Below are 18,488 nucleotides of genomic sequence, written 5' to 3'. Positions count from 1 at the left end.
AACTTGATAATAAAATTGAGGAATATTGACCTAGAACATAATATTTGTACTTGGATAAAAAACTGGCTAAAGGATAGATTACAAAAAATGGTGGCAAATGGAACATTTTCTAAATGGGCCAATGATGCCAGTGGAGTAGTGCAGGGCTCAGTCCTTGGTCCTTTGCTTTTTAACTTGTTTATTAATGACCTAGAGGTGTGCATACAAAGTACTGTTTTTATTTTTGCTGATGATACTAAATTGTGCAGGATAGTGCCACTTTGCAGAGCAATTTGATAAAATTGTAAAACTGGCAGCAAAATGGAAAATGAGTTTCAATGTTGACAAGTGCAAAGTTATGCACTTTGGTAGAAATAATATAAATGCAAGTTATACACTAACTTGTAGTGTTATACACACTTGTAGTGTGTTGGGGGGATCCTTAATTAAGAAGGATCTGGGGTTTTTTGTTGTTAACAAGTTGTCTAATTCCAGGCAGTGTCATTCTGTGGCTACTAAAGCAAATAAAGTGCTGTCTTAAAAACGGGCATTGACTTCATGTAATATTTCAAAATTAAATTAAAGAAATCTGTTTGAGCTTTTGAAAAATGTATTTCAATGCCGGAGAAGCTCTATTAAGTGATAACAGAAGCATTTTGAAAAAAATATGTTTTCCCAGGACAGTATTCCTTTAAAGGACAAGGAAAGGCTAAGTCACTTGGGGGTGCCAAAATGTTAGGCACCCCCAAGTGACTTTAATCGCTTACTTTGTACCCCGGGCTGGTGCCCTTGTTAGGAGAAAACAGCACCAGCCCGGGGTAGCTGTAGCGAGCACTTCCTCCTTCCTGCTTCGTTTGCCGGCATATTCCCGGGACCGGCGCATGCGCAGTAGAGTGAACATTTTGGCACCCCCAAGTGACTTTGCCTTTCCTTCTCCTTTAACAGCATTTACTATTCCGTTGACCCTCCATAGTGTTTATCATCTGCTAGAGGGGTACCAGTGGATGAAAACATGAGATGTATAAGTTTTCAGTTGGGCACACACAGATATGTGGAAGTCGAAAGACAAAAAAGTTTCTGCAAAAATGTAATGCTGGTATTTTTAATCATTCTATTTTATTGCAGGTATTTTTTTATCATCCTTTTTTTTGGGAAAAAAAGGCATAGGCATATTGCCAAACTGCCCAAGTGATTTTCTAGAACCTTTCTAAAGTCACAGTGTGTGAACTAGTCACTTATACCTTCACAGTGCCCTAGTTTATGCAGTGCTACTAACACAGAGCAAACCTGGTAGAATCACATTTCACTGAAAATACTGATACCGAGGCTGAACTCTATGATACAAGGAGAGATTTCCTTCTATTAAAAGGGCATAAACATGGGTAGCCATTTTTTGCATCCAAGACCATGGATGAATAACCCCTACATTATAGGGTAGTAATTTCTGCATTACCCCATGATGCTAATAGTGTAATGGTGGCTTTCTACATTCTAGGGGCCATTTACTTAGAGCAGATGCAGTGTGCAAAGTGCATGTTTGGTTGCAATTGCCATGTTTTTTTACCCACATTGCAGGGGTTTTTCATAGAATTCTAGTGATGTTGTGGTCGCTGGGGGGGTTGGGGGGAGCTGCACCTGATGCAATTGCAGCCAATGCTTTAAATACAATTGCACTGAATGTTTTCTTTGTCCAGTAGACATTATTTATGGCGTTCAGTGTGGAAGTCACGGTGTGACCGAATCTTCTGACGCATCTACACTGTGCCTATTAATGCCGTGCACTGTATAGAAATGTAGCTAGCGCATGGTTTGGAGGTGACTATAGCACCAGGGTTCCTCTGCCTCACTAGAGCAACAGTGCTCAGAAGGCAGCAGCCCTGAATGCAACTATATTGATGAAATCAAAGTATATTAGTCCAAGAGGATATCTAGTCTCAGAGGAGGTTGGGACACCTGCTTCCTTTAGCTTTACAGCCTATAAAAATGCTTGTCTTGTAAACAGTTATATTTTGTTAGTGAAATTTCATGTAGTGAAGGCTTTGCCAAGAAAAACATATTTTTTTCATCAACAAAGCAAAGAAACAACAGATATTGATAAAATACCCCAAGGCTTTACTTTAAATATATTGCTAATGAGTTCAAACTAATTTGATTTGCTTCATGACATGATCAATATGTTAATTAGTGCTGTGTACCAAGATCTTATAGTGGAAGCTAAATGGCTCTTTAGAAGGATAAATTAACTGTGACATAACTGTCGTCTGTAAATGTTTCTATTCACAGTATGCACATTGCAGTTATTTATTGATCAGGCCCAGTGCATTTGTAAATAGCATATTTCCTGCAAATGTAATGCCACTTTGGGACAGACTGATAAGGTGCCTTAAAATGCATTTTGTGGTGGTGACATATGCCAAAGACAAATAAAGTAATCCAGGTAGCAAGAAAGTATTCAAATTTTAACCAAAATGAATCACTTAATGACTGGTAGCTTTTTTTTCCCTCAAATTCAATTTTATTTAAAATGTAAGGTGAGTAAAGCACACTAATCACAAACAGGTAGTGGTGGCTTTTAATAGCCATTCTATTCCTGTCAGTTTAATCTGTAATATTTACTGTACAGGTATGGGACCTGTTATCCAGAATGCTCGGGACCTGGGGTTTCCGGATAAGGAATTTGGATCTCCACAACTTAAGTCTGCTTAAAATCATTTAAATATTGAACAAACCCAATAAGCTTATTAATTATATCTTAGTTGGGATCAAGTACAAGGTACTGTTTTATTATTAGAGGGAAAAAGGAAACCATTTTTAAAAATTAGAATTATTTGCTTATAATTAAATCTATGGGAGATGGCTTTTCCATAATTCGGAACTTTCTGGATACAGGGTTACCGGATAAGGGATCCAATGCCTATACTTGGTTTTAACTATAGTGTCAGGCAAGTCTGAATTCCATTTAATAACCTTTGCTCACAGAGCAGGAATAGAAATGAGTTTGCCTTCCTAAGAATATTGTTATCATTTGGGGTCAAAAACTTATAGCTACAAAACCAGCTCCAAATTTGTGCCAAAAGACTGATACACAAGTTAGTTATTAAACTGCAAGAAACAATGCTTGTAACAAAATTGCTATGACATAGGAAGAACACAGATGCTTATTTATATGGCTAGTGGAACAATGCGCATAAGAAGCCCTCTACTTTATACCTGATAAACGGCAGGAGAACTAATGAACATGGCTAGAAATGCCATATTTTATATACTGAACTTAAAGTATCACCCAAAAAGTTCAACATCTTCATAGTAGTAATGATCCATACTCAAGCTATACATACGTTTTTGGGGCATTGGTGGGCTTTAACTCTTTTACTGCCAAGCACGTATCTCATACCTGCTGGCAGTAAAAGGGCTTAAATGCCAACGACGTGTCTCATACGTCGTTGGCGTTTAAGCGCTGCTCTCTGCAGCGGTGGCATGTGGCGCCGCTGCAGAGAGCTTCTAACAATGTCATGAGGGTCCTGCGATCGATCGGGTCGCAGGACCCTCCAGGAAGCAGCAGACGCGATCGCATCGCGTCTGCTGCTTCCTGCTTACTCCTTCCCCCCCAGCGCCGGCCCAACTGAGCAAGGAGCGATCGGGTCTTCAGGACAGGTAAGGACTTTTTTTTTTCTTGCATTTACACACCATTTACACACTTAGACACACATTTACATACATTTATACACACTTACATACATTTACACACACTTACAGCACACATTTTAGCATTTTTTTTTTTCATTTTTCACACTTTTATACACTTATTTACACTCATATACACACTTACACACTATCACACAACTTTTACACATGTACACACATGTATACACAAACACTTTGGTTTTTTTTTTGTTTTGCTTTTTTGTTTTTTGTTTTTCATTTTACCACTTTGTTTTTATTTTCTTTTACCTAAAAACTGTTTATTTTGACAGCGTAACTATTGGATCAGATATTCTGACCACTAATTACACTGTCATGTAACTTATTTTGTTGTTTCACTGATTTGCACAATTTTTGTGGTTTTATCACATTTTATGCGGCAAATTGCAACATTTTTAGGCGATTTTCTGAAATGTCATAAAAACCAATAACTTTAGGAAAGCTCTGCAGATTGGTACTTTGGTGTAGAAAGGACTCTTTACCCTTGTTGGATTTGTCAGAATGTGTACTTTCCAAAAATATATGGTTTTGTGGGGGTCACTGTATAGTTAGGGGAAGTTTTGGCACATAATACACTGACAGGGGGCTCTGTGTGCAAAAGCTGAGTTGGCAGGCAAGAAATCCTTATGCGCTATTTTCATTTTGGGTTCAGTACATACCGCAGACTTTGGTATATCTATGCATATTGGGCATCAAACTGTTCAGTAGACATTAGGTGTTCCTATTTGGGGTGACTTGCCTTTGTACGCAAGAAATTGTGTGAGATAAATGCGGCAAATTGCAACATTTTTAGGCGATTTTCTGAAATGTCATAAAAACCAATAACTTTAGGAAAGCTCTGCAGATTGGTACTTTGGTGTAGAAAGGACTCTTTACCCTTGTTGGATTTGTCAGAATGTGTACTTTCCAAAAATATATGGTTTTGTGGGGGTCACTGTATAGTTAGGGGAAGTTTTGGCACATAATACACTGACAGGGGGCTCTGTGTGCAAAAGCTGAGCTGGCAGGCGAGAAATCCTTATGCGCTATTTTCATTTTGGGTTCAGTACATACCGCAGACTTTGGTATATCTATGCATATTGGGCATCAAACTGTTCAGTAGGCCTCTGGTGTTCCTATTTTGGGTGACTTGCCTTTATACGCAAGAAATTGTGTGAGATAAATGCGGCAAATTGAAACATTTTTAGGCGATTTTCTGAAATGTCATAAAAACCAATAACTTTAGGAAAGCTCTGCAGATTGGTACTTTGGTGTAGAAAGGACTCTTTACCCTTGTTGGATTTGTCAGAATGTGTACTTTCCAAAAATATATGGTTTTGTGGGGCTCACTGTATAGTTAGGGGAAGTTTTGGCACATAATACACTGACAGGGGGCTCTGTGTGCAAAAGCTGAGCTGGCAGGCGAGAAATCCTTATGCGCTATTTTCATTTTGGGTTCAGTACATACCGCAGACTTTGGTATATCTATGCATATTGGGCATCAAACTGTTCAGTAGGCCTCTGGTGTTCCTTTTTGGGGTGATTTGTCTTTATCTGATCTTTATCAAGAAATTGTGAGAGATAAATGCGGCAAATTGCTACATTTTTATGCGATTTTCGAAATGTCATATAAATCTGCAAACTTAGGAAAGCTTTACAGCTTGGTACTTTGAAGCAAGAAGAAATGATTACCCATTATAGATTCGGGGGGATGTGTACTTTCCAAAAATATATGGCTTTCTGGGGTGAATGTACTTTTTTTGTAGCATTATCCCACATAAAGGATGTAAATGTGTTGATTTTGCAGGAGCTGAAATGATAGATCATATGGGGGTATGTTCCCTTTGGGGCCCCTACATGCCACATACTTAGGTAAACCTATACATATTGGGCATCAAACTGTTCAGTGGACCCCTGGCGTTCAAATTCATGGTGTTTTATCTTGGTACCTAATGCTATGTGGCAGATAAGATGCTTCAAAATGGAAGCTTTGAGGGGATTTTTGGAAATGTCATCAAAATTGCTAACTTTAGAAAAGCTGTGCGGCTTGGTACTTTGGAGTAGAAAGACATGGGTACCCATTTTAGATTCGGGGGAATGTGTACTTTCCAAAAATATATGACTTTCTGGGGTGAGCGTACTTTTTTGTAGCTTTATCCCACATATAATGATGTAAATGTGTTGATTTTGCAGGAGCTGAAATGACAGAAATGACAGTATATATGGGGGTATGTTCCCATTGGGGCCCCTACATGCCACATACTTAGGTAAACCTATATATATTGGGCATCAAACTGTTCAGTGGACCCCTGGTGTTCAAATTCAGGGTGTTTTATCTTGGTACCTAATGCTATGTGGGAGATAAGATGCTGCAAAGTGGAAGCTTTGAGGGGATTTTTGGAAATGTCATCAAAATTGCTAAATTTAGAAAAGCTGTGCGGCTTGGTACTTTGGAGTAGAAAGACATGGGTACCCATTTTAGATTCGGGGGAATGTGTACTTTTCAAAAATATATGACTTTCTGGGGTAAGCGTACTTTTTTGTAGCTTTATCCCACATATAATGATGTAAATGTGTTGATTTTGCAGGAGCTGAAATGACAGAAATGACAGTATATATGGGGGTATGTTCACATTGGGGCCCCTACATGCCACATACTTAGGTAAACCTATACATATTGGGCATCAAACTGTTCAGTGGACCCCTGGTGTTCAAATTCAGGGTGTTTTATCTTGGTACCTAATGCTATGTGGGAGATAAGATGCTGCAAAGTGGAAGCTTTGAGGGGATTTTTGGAAATGTCATCAAAATTGCTAACTTTAGAAAAGCTGTGCGGCTTGGTACTTTGGAGTAGAAAGACATGGGTACCCATTTTAGATTCGGGGGAATGTGTACTTTTCAAAAATATATGACTTTCTGGGGTAAGCGTACTTTTTTGTAGCTTTATGCCACATATAATGATGTAAATGTGTTGATTTTGCAGGAGCTGAAATGACAGAAATGACAGTATATATGGGGGTATGTTCACATTGGGGCCCCTACATGCCACATACTTAGGTAAACCTATACATATTGGGCATCAAACTGTTCAGTGGACCCCTGGTGTTCAAATTCAGGGTGTTTTATCTTGGTACCTAATGCTATGTGGGAGATAAGATGCTGCAAAGTGGAAGCTTTGAGGGGATTTTTGGAAATGTCATCAAAATTGCTAACTTTAGAAAAGCTGTGCGGCTTGGTACTTTGGAGTAGAAAGACATGGGTACCCATTTTAGATTCGGGGGGATGTGTACTTTCCAAAAATATATGACTTTCTGGGGTGAGCGTACTTTTTTGTAGCTTTATCCCACATATAATGATGTAAATGTGTTGATTTTGCAGGAGCTGAAATGACAGAAATGACAGTTCATATGGGGGTATGTTCACATTGGGGCCCCTACATGCCACATACTTAGGTAAACCTATACATATTGGGCATCAAACTGTTCAGTGGACCCCTGGTGTTCAAATTCAGGGTGTTTTATCTTGGTACCTAATGCTATGTGGGAGATAAGATGCTTCAAAGTGGAAGCTTTGAGGGGATTTTTGGAAATGTCATCAAAATTGCTAACTTTAGAAAAGCTGTGCGGCTTGGTACTTTGGAGTAGAAAGACATGGGTACCCATTTTAGATTCGGGGGAATGTGTACTTTCCAAAAATATATGACTTTCTGGGGTGAGCATACTTTTTACTAGCTTTATCCCACATATAATGATGTAAATGTGTTGATTTTGCAGAAGCTGAAATGACAGAAATGACAGTTCATATGGGGTATGTTCACATTGGGGCCCCTACATGCCACATACTTAGGTAAACCTATACATATTGGGCATCAAACTGTTCAGTGGACCCCAGGCATTCATATTTAGGGTGTTTTATTTGGTTACTTTATGACCTGTAGGAGATAAGATACTATAGACTGGAAGCTTTGAAGCGATTTTTAAAAAAAATCACAAATTTTGATAAAAACCAATAACTTTAGGAAAGCATTGCGACTTGATAGTTTGGAGTAGACAGACAGTTGTGCCTATTCTGTATTCCCCAGAATCTGTTCTTTCCAAAAATGTACAATTTTCTGGGATAAACCTTCTGTTAGTGGAATTTTGGCCTTGAAATCCAAAGTATGCAGTTTTTTTGGAGCAGTGCTTTGGGAATTTGGTAGTGTACTGCTGGGAGTTTTTGACCTATACAAGTGAGAAATCTCCATAAAACTATATATATTTGGTATTGGCACGTTCAGGAGACATGGGACTTTCCAAATCAGTTGTATATTCGTGCATAAAATAATTTTTGTTTCTAGTATGTGTGATTATATTATGGAAAATTTGATTTTTTTTGCATTTTTAGACATTTAGAAGCCTATATCTTGTTACAGAATTGGAATTACACAAAAATTCTACCATATTTTGAAAGCTTAGGTTGTTCTGAAAAAAACGATATATTGTTTTCCTTGGTAAACTAAAAGTCCCCCCGAGGAAAGGCCCCTAAAGTGAAACAGTGCAAAATGTTCAAAAACTGTCTGGCAATACAAGTTCCGCTTTGACCAAAATGGCTGGCAGTAAAAGGGTTAAGAAATCTACAGCACTCACGCATACTTGCACACTTACACACATGCACATAACGCACAATTTGCCAAGTGTACACACACATATTCCTACTTTTTTTTTTATAGCTTTTTTTTACTCTCATCATGTTTTTTTTTTTGGCCTGAAAAAATGTTTTATTGTGATTGCGGATATAGTATTCACTAACTGCACTGTGCTATATCTTATGTGTGATATTTTGGTGATTATATTAGATTTTTGCATTGCATTTTTATACATTTTTAAAATTTTAGCCATTTTATTGCATTTTTAGCTCTGCATAGGTGTTGTTCACTTGTTTCTGTCCATAAAACAGCAAAAAGCCTTGATGCTCAGTAGTTTGGAGAAAAAAAACTTGGTTACCCATTTTGAATTTGCTTGTTTACTTTTCAAAAAATATATGGTTTTGGGAGGTCAACGTATTTTTGTGGCTATACCCCACAAAAAAATACAGTAAATGCATACCTCCCAAGTGTCCCAAGTGCCCAATGCAGCACTCTAGTGTTCCTATGATTTTATGTCAAGACCATTTCCTGTTCTGCCTGGTTGCAAGGGTAGGTGGGAATGAAACTGCCATATAACAATGTATCTTAGAATAACACTGCCTTCATCATACTAAAGTCTAAAAAAAATATGAAATTATCTCAAAATTGTTTAGTAAATGTGCCCCCAAGTCTACTAAAGCAGTGCTGTCCAACTGGCGACCCCCCTCTGTGTGGCCCCCCACCTGTCTGGCTGCTTTGATGGCTTACCTTTGTGTAAAATTTAAATGGTATCATTACTGGGATTAACTGGCCCCCTGCATGGTTCTCACCTCAGATTCAGGCTGTAATCCCCCTGTATTGTTTAAACATGTAATCCCCTCTGTTATTCACACCTTTTAGTTTCTGCATTGTTCACCCCCTGCAGTGTTCACACCTCAGGCTCAGGCTGTAATCACCCCCATTGTTCCCCTGTTCACACCTTAGACATTGTATGTAGTGTCTGGACTATGCTGCCTGTGTATATGGCACACACAGACAGCATAGGGTAGGCACAGTATGGCATATAGTCAGTATAGGGCAGGGAGGGTATGGAACACACAGGCAGCATAGGGCAGGGAGGGCATGGAACACACAGGCAGCATAGGGTAGGCATAGTATGGCACACACAGGCAGCATAGGGCAGGCAGAGTATGGCACACACAGACAGCATAAGGGAGGCAGAGTGCTGCCTGTGTATGCCATACTCTGCCTGCCCTATGCTGCCTGTGAGAGGTGAACCTGGCAGGGGTTTGTTCTGGGAGTTTGTTAGTAGTTGGAAACAGCCATTAAATGGTCCCTAAGGTGTGTAATTATATGCTGGGGGTTGCTGTGCTATCCACAGGGGAGTAGGTGGCATATGGATTTAAGGGTGTGTTTTAATATGACATAATATAATTCTTTCATATATGAATAACTGTTGATATCCCCGCAGTGAGGACCAAGCATTTGGGTTTTTGCTGCACTACCACCATTGTGATAAAATGGGTGTTGTTTGAAGTGGGTGTGGTTCAAAAAAGGGGAGTGGCCAAAAACTGGCTTCCATTAGCGGCCCTCCACCATGTATGCTAGAGAAATTCCGGCCCTCGGCACCGCAGAAGTTGGACAGCACTGTACTAAAGGATACAATTATCAAGTAATATTCCATTTTAAAACTCACTACATTTTTAAATAATAAAATGCAGTGTTGTGTTAGACAGTAGCCCAATACTGTTGAGTATTTTTCAAGCACTATATTTATTTGCTTATTTATAGCAATGAGCAAAATTTTTCGCCAGACATGGATTTGCAGAGAAATCCTGCATTTTGCTGCTTTTTTTCCATGAAATGGACGTAAAAAAATTGCCACCAAAAAAAATGTTAAGTGAGGAAAAGTTGTGGTTATGTCTACATTGCAGAGGCGTCATAAAAGTTGCATTGGCATAAAAAAAAGTCACAGTGGTGTCAGAAAAACTCTCGCACATCAAAAAAGTTTAGAGGTAACCAAGTTTCACTAATTTTTCTGGACAGATTTACTCATCACTATTTATTTATTCGCATGGACAAAACCAAACACCTGAACTACAGAGAACAAAAAACATTATTTTGGCCAAACCAAAATAAATGGACATTCAAGCTCAGCCTATTTATTATGTTATGTTTATCAAAGTGTAATCACATTGCTTAGATAACCATTCTGCTTTGTTGAACAGTATCCATTATGCTCTAAAGCAGCTGATTAGGCTACTAATTAGCTGTTCAACATATTCTATGGAATACTATCATTAAATGCAACTAACAGGGCAGAGCTGGTTTATACAGTGGTGTGAAAAACTATTTGCCCCCTTCCTGATTTCTTATTCTTTTGCATGTTTGTCACACAAAATGTTTCTGATCATCAAACACATTTAACTATTAGTCAAAGATAACACAAGTAAACACAAAATGCAGTTTTTAAATGAGGGTTTTTATTATTTAGGGAGAAAAAAAATCCAAACCTACATGGCCCTGTGTGAAAAAGTAATTGCCCCCTGAACCTAATAACTGGTTGGGCCACCCTTAGCAGCAATAACTGCAATCAAGCGTTTGCGATAACTTGCAACGAGTCTTTTACAGCGCTCTGGAGGAATTTTGGCCCACTCATCTTTGCAGAATTGTTGTAATTCAGCTTTATTTGAGGGTTTTCTAGCATGAACCGCCTTTTTAAGGTCATGCCACAACATCTCAATAGGATTCAGGTCAGGACTTTGACTAGGCCACTCCAAAGTCTTCATTTTGTTTTTCTTCAGCCATTCAGAGGTGGATTTGCTGGTGTGTTTTGGGTCATTGTCCTGCTGCAGCACCCAAGATCGCTTCAGCTTGAGTTGACGAACAGATGGCCGGACATTCTCCTTCAGGATTTTTTGGTAGACAGTAGAATTCATAGTTCCATCTATCACAGCAAGCCTTCCAGGTCCTGAAGCAGCAAAACAACCCCAGACCATCACACTACCACCACCATATTTTACTGTTGGTATGATGTTCTTTTTCTGAAATGCTGTGTTACTTTTACGCCAGATGTAACGGGACACGCACCTTCCAAAAAGTTCAACTTTTGTCTCGTCGATCCACAAGGTATTTTCCCAAAAGGAATCATTGAGATGTTTTTTAGCAAAATTGAGACGAGCCTTAATGTTCTTTTTGCTTAAAAGTGGTTTGCGCCTTGGAAATCTGCCATGCAGGCCGTTTTTGCCCAGTCTCTTTCTTATGGTGGAGTCGTGAACACTGACCTTAATTGAGGCAAGTGAGGCCTGCAGTTCTTTAGATGTTGTCCTGGGGTCTTTTGTGGCCTCTCGGATGAGTTGTCTCTGCGCTCTTGGGGTAATTTTGGTCGGCCGGCCACTCCTGGGAAGGTTCACCACTGTTCCATGTTTTTGCCATTTGTGGATAATGGCTCTCACTGTGGTTCGCTGGAGTCCCAAAGCTTTAGAAATGGCTTTATAACCTTTACCAGACTGATAGATCTTAATTACTTTTGTTCTCATTTGTTCCTGAATTTCTTTGGATCTTGGCATGATGTCTAGCTTTTGAGGTGCTTTTGGTCTACTTCTCTGTGTCAGGTAGCTCCTATTTAAGTGATTTCTTGATTGAAACAGGTGTGGCAGTAATCAGGCCTGGGGGTGACTACAGAAATTGATATTGAAATTGAAAATTGAAATTGATAAACCACAGTTAAGTTATTTTTTAACAAGGGGGGCAATCACTTTTTCACACAGGGCCATGTAGATTTGGAGTTTTTTTTCTCCCTTAATAACGTGAACCTTCATTTAAAAACTGCATTTTGTGTTCAATTATGTTATCTTTGACTAATAGTTAACGGTTTTTGATGAGCAGAAACATTTAAGTGTGACAAACATGCAAAAGAATAAGAAATCAGGAAGGGGGCAAATAGTTTTTCACACCACTGTATGTGCCGTATTCTTTATGCTCAGTTAAAGGGATCTGCCCAGTGTCATTTATGGGATGCATTCCACCGGCGATTTACATTCTAGCCGGTGGTATGGCATTGCAGGTAGATTAGTCGCCCGCAACAACGAAGATTTGTCGCGACTAATCTACCCATGTGTCACTGCCATTAATGATCTGACATATCAAAACAAAAACATTAAAATCTGCAATACATTACAAGGCAACATGAAAACACTGAAATTGTTTTATAGCATCAGTTTCTATGACAGATTTCACTTGAATTACTGCTGTTTTGAAAAGCAATGGTGGAAGCAGTGGCTGCCCCACACCCTTGTTTACATGAAATCTCCGAATTATCTCCCATAAGCTCTATTTTAATCAAACAATTCAAAATTTAAAAAAAAGTGCTGTTAATAAAACAGTACCTTGTATTTAATGGTAATTATGGTGCATGTTATTGAAGGCAAAACAATCCTACAGGGCATATTTAATGATTTCTTAGCAGACTTAAGGTATGGAGATCCAAATTACGGAAAGTTCCCTTATCCAGAAGAGAGCACTTGTAAAATGGGAGTAACCACAAAATGTTTGGTGGATCTCAGAAATAAGCTACATGCTGTTTGCGCATTATTAATCGAAGTGAGTGCCTTTAGGGAGTTTTTTTCTTGTGTGGCCTTATCTGGAAAACACCTGGAAAAATCTATTTTTGTCTGCACAGGAGCATTCTAGATAAGGGGTCCCATAACTGTACATTTAATAAATAAATTATGAGTTTGTATACAATCAACACATAATAGATGCTCTTTAATTCATGCTCAGCAGCCAACAGCCAGGACAGGCTGGGATAATATAAAACACAATGTGCTTCACTTCAGCATCAACCTTAGTCAAGGTTCTCTGGCATAAATAAAACCTGACCCTAGGCCACAACTGACCTGATCAATATAATTATGACTTTGATTGAAGGCTTCAATCAAATGCCTATCACAGAGTTCTCCAAACAACTGCAAGAGTTAATCATCTGAGGCCTTAAATTGCAAAAAAAAAAATCATTAGGATTCATAAAGTAACTTATCTGATGCCATCTGATGCAAAATCTAAAGACAAGAATAGGTAAGTGGAAATGCTTTGAACTCAGTGCACATAATTTTAGCTGAATAATGACTGCTATTAAATTATGAGCCCAGGGAATATTTGATTTTGGCCTTTGTGCATTGGTGGCTCGGAGTTCCAGTGTGCTTAGCAATGCAAGCACGCAGCAGGATGTAATTACATTGTTAAGAAATGTTTGCACTGCTCATACATTCTGACGGCACATATTTCACTTGTATACACAGCATTGTTATTTATCTCAAAAAACATGTTATACTGTCACTAACTATAAGACCGCTTTAATGTTCCATCGGGAGAATTGTCTAATAAAGAACTCTTAATTTGAGCCAAAAGGCTTTGCACCCTCTCATTAAAAGTGCAATTTTAGTGTATTTACGATGATTAATGTGAAAGATGCAAGCATGCAGTATAAATTATTTATGCAAAATGGAAAGGACATGTATATATTTCATTGCTAAAAAGAAAAATTGTCAAAGTGTATTTCAGTTACATTCATGTTCTCTCTCTATGTTCTGAGCCCAGTATAGGAATTGTTTTATTTATAAACTAACTTTACAATAAAATGTGACATATCATGAACAATTCACAGACCGTCATTACACAAATCGCACAAACCCACCTATATACCTTCCACCATCCCTCTGTCTTTTGGTAATTCTCCACCAAAGACACCAAAGGTCGGTTTGCAAAGTGGTTTGGTTTCATCACCATTGAGCCAAGTAAAGCGGTTCTTCCACATAGATGTTACAACCAACATTCACCGACGATGATCTTTCATGTGTTCCACTGCAGGGCAAATGCTGAACATGGGTAGAACACATAAAGGTGTGATTTACCTGCATTGAAGCACTTGCCTACAAGTATGAGGTAATTTGATAAAAGGGGCTGCATTTTTGTTCCCATTTGTTGCTGTGCATCAATGTGATACAATATAGCCCACCTTAAAGAGCAAGTAAAGTCGATTACCATTGCACAACTTAGCAAAACTTAGTTTACATCCTGTGCATTCTAACACTGCAATGTTCTAATTTAAGTCCCCTGTAAGGAAATATCTACTTTAAAATCAACCATGTACCTCCGCTTCTTTGTATGGCACTGCTCTCCCAGCCTCCTTCCAAGCATCGCTGTCCTGGACAGTGTCTGAAACGAAGCATGCGCAGTATGCGCTCCTGCACACAGCATGAAGGGTCACGGGTCATGATCACGGGGTCAGTGGGTGGATGCGATGCTGGAGCATGCGCATTTTGACACTCGTTGTGAAGCCAGAAGCAGGGGGAATTAAAGATGGCGGCGCGTATCAGCAGAGCGAGTGAGGATGCATAAAAGCGATTTTACAACAAACGGTACATATTTTGCTGGTTTTGATTTAGCGTCCTACTCTGTCTGGGGTCTGTATAAGTGCACAATAAAGGATTTTAATCTGCTTGCCTTGCTCTTTAAAGTGGGCATATCAGGGAAGGATCTTCTCATTTAGCAACCCTGCAGAACGAATGGCTCATTCAATGTATGGTCAGCTTTAGGCTGGCCACACATGGGTTAAGTGTCCTAATATCCACCCAATAATTACACCAGACAATCAGTTTACTAGGGCAATTTAGCTGCACCCCTGGGCTGCAATTTGCAGTGATTCATCAGACTGGCTAAATAGGCTAAATCAACAGACAAATCTGTAAAATACAGAAAAGTATTTCTGTAAATGAAAGTATTAATTGGCATACTGTCATGATCAGTTAAGTCCTAATGGCTAAATATGGCAAACACTTAATTATTAATGATTTCATAGACACTTGTACAATATGAGGAACAGGGACAATGGACTGAAGCTCTGTCTCCTGGCAATGAATAATTGCCTGGAATTAGGCAGTACTTCAGAATGCAAATGATTTGTTCAGAATTTTGCATGCAGCCACAGAGGATTCTTAAAACACGACTAAAACCCTGAAGCAGCTTAGTCTTATCCCCATGGTGCTAGAACGTTCTGTAACAGTAAACCATTTAGAATAGTGTGTGCTTTACTTTCACTAAAAGGATACAATGGTGCTAAAAAAGGTAAAGATGACAAATCTAGCAGATCAGATTTTAAGCAATGTGATGTTATTTTAAATATAACTTTAGCAAGAAAAGAAGACTGAAACTGCCAGTAAATGTGCAGACACCATTCTGATTTTATGTCTAAATAAGATCATTATCTTCCTGGTGACATGAAGCTCATGTCTTTTGTAAATATGCCTCTTATGAAGCTAGAAGATGAAGGAAAACTACAGCTTAACAAAGAAGCAGGGAAGAAATGTTGGACATTATAATTTGGTCTTCTGTATTAGCCCAAGTGCATATATTATCAAATATAATAGTCACAATACAAGGCTAATTAATAAATAAATTTCTTTTTACATGACAGCTCAGAAACCAGTGCAATTTGCATCAGAATCTAATAATCACCCTTGTAACATCAGCTTCTATAACTAACTAATTTTCTACTCTGTGATTACTGACAACACCTAAGCTTAGCTTCTCGACAGCTGCCCAGAGTACACTGAGCATGTGCATGTCAGTGACACTACTAACAAAATCCAAAATGGTGAAATAGGGCATTTGTTGAATAACTTGAGCATGAAGAGCTTAGAGGGATAAGAATATTTGAATACATTGCAAATCACAGTATTAGTTTGTGCCAGCAGAATTTTATGCGTAACAGATCTTGCCAGACTGATTTAATTGCCTTTTATGAAGAGGTGAGCAGGAACCTCAATGCTGGAATGGCAGTGGATGGTGTCTACTTGGACTTTGCTAAATCATTTGATACAGTACTGCACAGAAAGTTAATGATGAAATTGAGGAATATTGGCCTAGAACACAATATTTGTAATTGGATAGAAAACTGGCTGAAGGATAGATTACAAAGAGTGGTGGTAAATGGAACATTTTCTATTTGAACCAGTGTTGTTGGAGTACCGCAGGGGTCAGTCCTTGGTCCTTTGCTTTTTAACTTGTTTATTAATGACCTGAAAGTAGGCATACAAAGTACTGTTTCTATTTTTGCTGACGATACTAAATTGTACAAAACTAAGTTCAATGCAAGATGCTGCCACTGTAGAGCAATTTGACAAAATTGGAAAACTGGGCAACACGTTATCTTCTTAGGTCGAAATAATTTAAATGAGAGTTATACACTAAATGGTAGTGTGTTGGGGGGATCCTTTATGGAGAAGGATCTGGGGATTTTTGTAGATAACAAGTTGTCTAATTCCAGGCAATGTCATTCTGTGGCTACTACAGTAAATAAAGTGTTGTATAAAAAGGGCATTGACTCAACATAATTTTTCCTCTTTATAGGTCCCTGGTAAGGCCTCACCTTGAGTATGCAGTGCAGTTTTGGGCTCCAGTCCTTAAGAAGGATATTAATGAGCTGGAGATAGTGCAGAAACGTGCAACTAAACTGGTAAAGGGAATGGAAGATTCAAACTATGAGGTTACACTGTCATGGTTGGGGTTGTTTTCTCTGAAAAAAGGCACTTCTGAGGGGACATGATTACTCTGTACAAGTACATTAGAGGGGATTATAGACAGATAGGGGATGTTCTTTTTTTCAATTGAAAAATATATATGGGGGGGAGCACGAGACAAAATGCAAAATTTCTGCAAAAAAAGTGCTTTTATTTTTATGCCATACACGACATGTTTTGGGCCCCTTTCGTGCCCTTTATCAAGTGTACATAACAAAGCAGTTAGTAAGATTTCATGATGTTCTTTTTTTTCCCATAAAATTAGAGGAAAGGAATTGTCATTCGAAGCAGCGTCCGTGGTTTTTCACGGTGAGGGCAGTGAGGTTGGGGAATGCAGATTCTGTTAATGCCTTTAAGAGGGGCTTGAAAAAAAAGGATGTTCCAAGTTTATTAAAACAATCAAGATTTTCAGCTTTAAATTGAAAATAGATGGAATAATAAGTTTGTGTGCAACTTTTCTTTTGCAAAAAAAAATGACTATTCTGTCCAAGAAGTCATGGGGATTTTTCCTCAAAATCAAACACTGAGAATTCTGTCTCCCTCTGGAGAAGACAGAAAAAAAAATTCTTGAACCCTACATTGTGTATTACAGATTTAAGAAAAATTCCATCAGTTTAAAAAGAAAGTGTTACATTACGTAGTGATGTGTGGGTAGGCCCAAAACCACATGACATGCAATGAGTAACTGAATTGAACTAAAAGTAAACAGACGTTACAGCACAACATTTTCTGATATGTCTTATATCAAGAAATAGTTTACATTTGCTCTAAAAACAAAATAAATTAACAACAATGTTGCCACCTGGCCAGTAAAAATGGTGCTTGATGCCATTAGGGAAAAAAAACATAAAACTATAGGAAGGATTTAAGGGTTTTTTTTTTCTTCCAAAAAAGCTGGCAACCTTAGAAAAGAATGGCCTTTCAACCAATGTATTAAAATGTTTTCAATAAAAATATTTGAAGATGTTTCTAAATGTGACTGAAGTGTGGTCTGCTAGGCATTCGTGTGATCTAAGAGCTGTACTTTCTCAGATCTTCTTTTAATTAAGGAACTGAAATGGAATATATGCTTACTGTTGACCATGTTACTATGAAAAGTAAGCAGTTAGAGGAAGTAATAAGAAACACAGGTAGCCTGAGGAGGACACATGCTTCTCCTTTGTATTCAGGACCAAGGAGGGGTCCTTCATTTCTTGTTTTGTACTCGGGGCTCAAGAATGACACACACTTCTCCTTTGAACTCAAGTACTCTTTAAAGAGGATCTGCACATCTTAATTTCAGGAGTAGTTGTGCAGAGAATATAAAAAGGCAGACAGATATTGTTTTTTGAGTACCAATTACAATTAGAATTAAAACCACTGACATGTTTATTTAATGTATATTGGAAAGATGCTTACAATTACATTTTTGGTTTGGAAATATAAAAACACGCTGTATTACAGCCTTAAGGGTATTCCATGTAAATCCAAATGACAAAATATTTTTCTATATTAAAAAAAAATCTCAGGTTCACAAAAACTCCCTAGTACTATCAAGTTAATTTGTGGTTTGCAGCAAGAGTTCTTTACTTTTGGGCCAGATGATCTTCATGGTGTCACAAGAACCCTATTCAATATAGTAAAATACTTAGAATAAACAGAGAAAC

The 18,488-nt window shown here is 38.3% G+C and overlaps 1 protein-coding gene across 1 annotated transcript in view; it reads right to left on the bottom strand.

Moving 5' to 3' along the window:
• The window catches only part of chn2 (chimerin 2), a 154,646-nt gene that overhangs the window by 93,010 nt on the left and 43,148 nt on the right, over positions 1–18,488 (bottom strand). The window lies entirely within an intron of this gene.

The sequence above is a fragment of the Xenopus tropicalis genome, chromosome 6 (assembly GCF_000004195.4).
Source record: "Xenopus tropicalis strain Nigerian chromosome 6, UCB_Xtro_10.0, whole genome shotgun sequence".
NCBI classification, from domain to species: Eukaryota; Metazoa; Chordata; class Amphibia; order Anura; family Pipidae; genus Xenopus; species Xenopus tropicalis.
The sequence above is the reverse complement of the archived record's forward strand: the minus strand, read 5'-3'. Positions and strand labels throughout refer to the sequence as shown.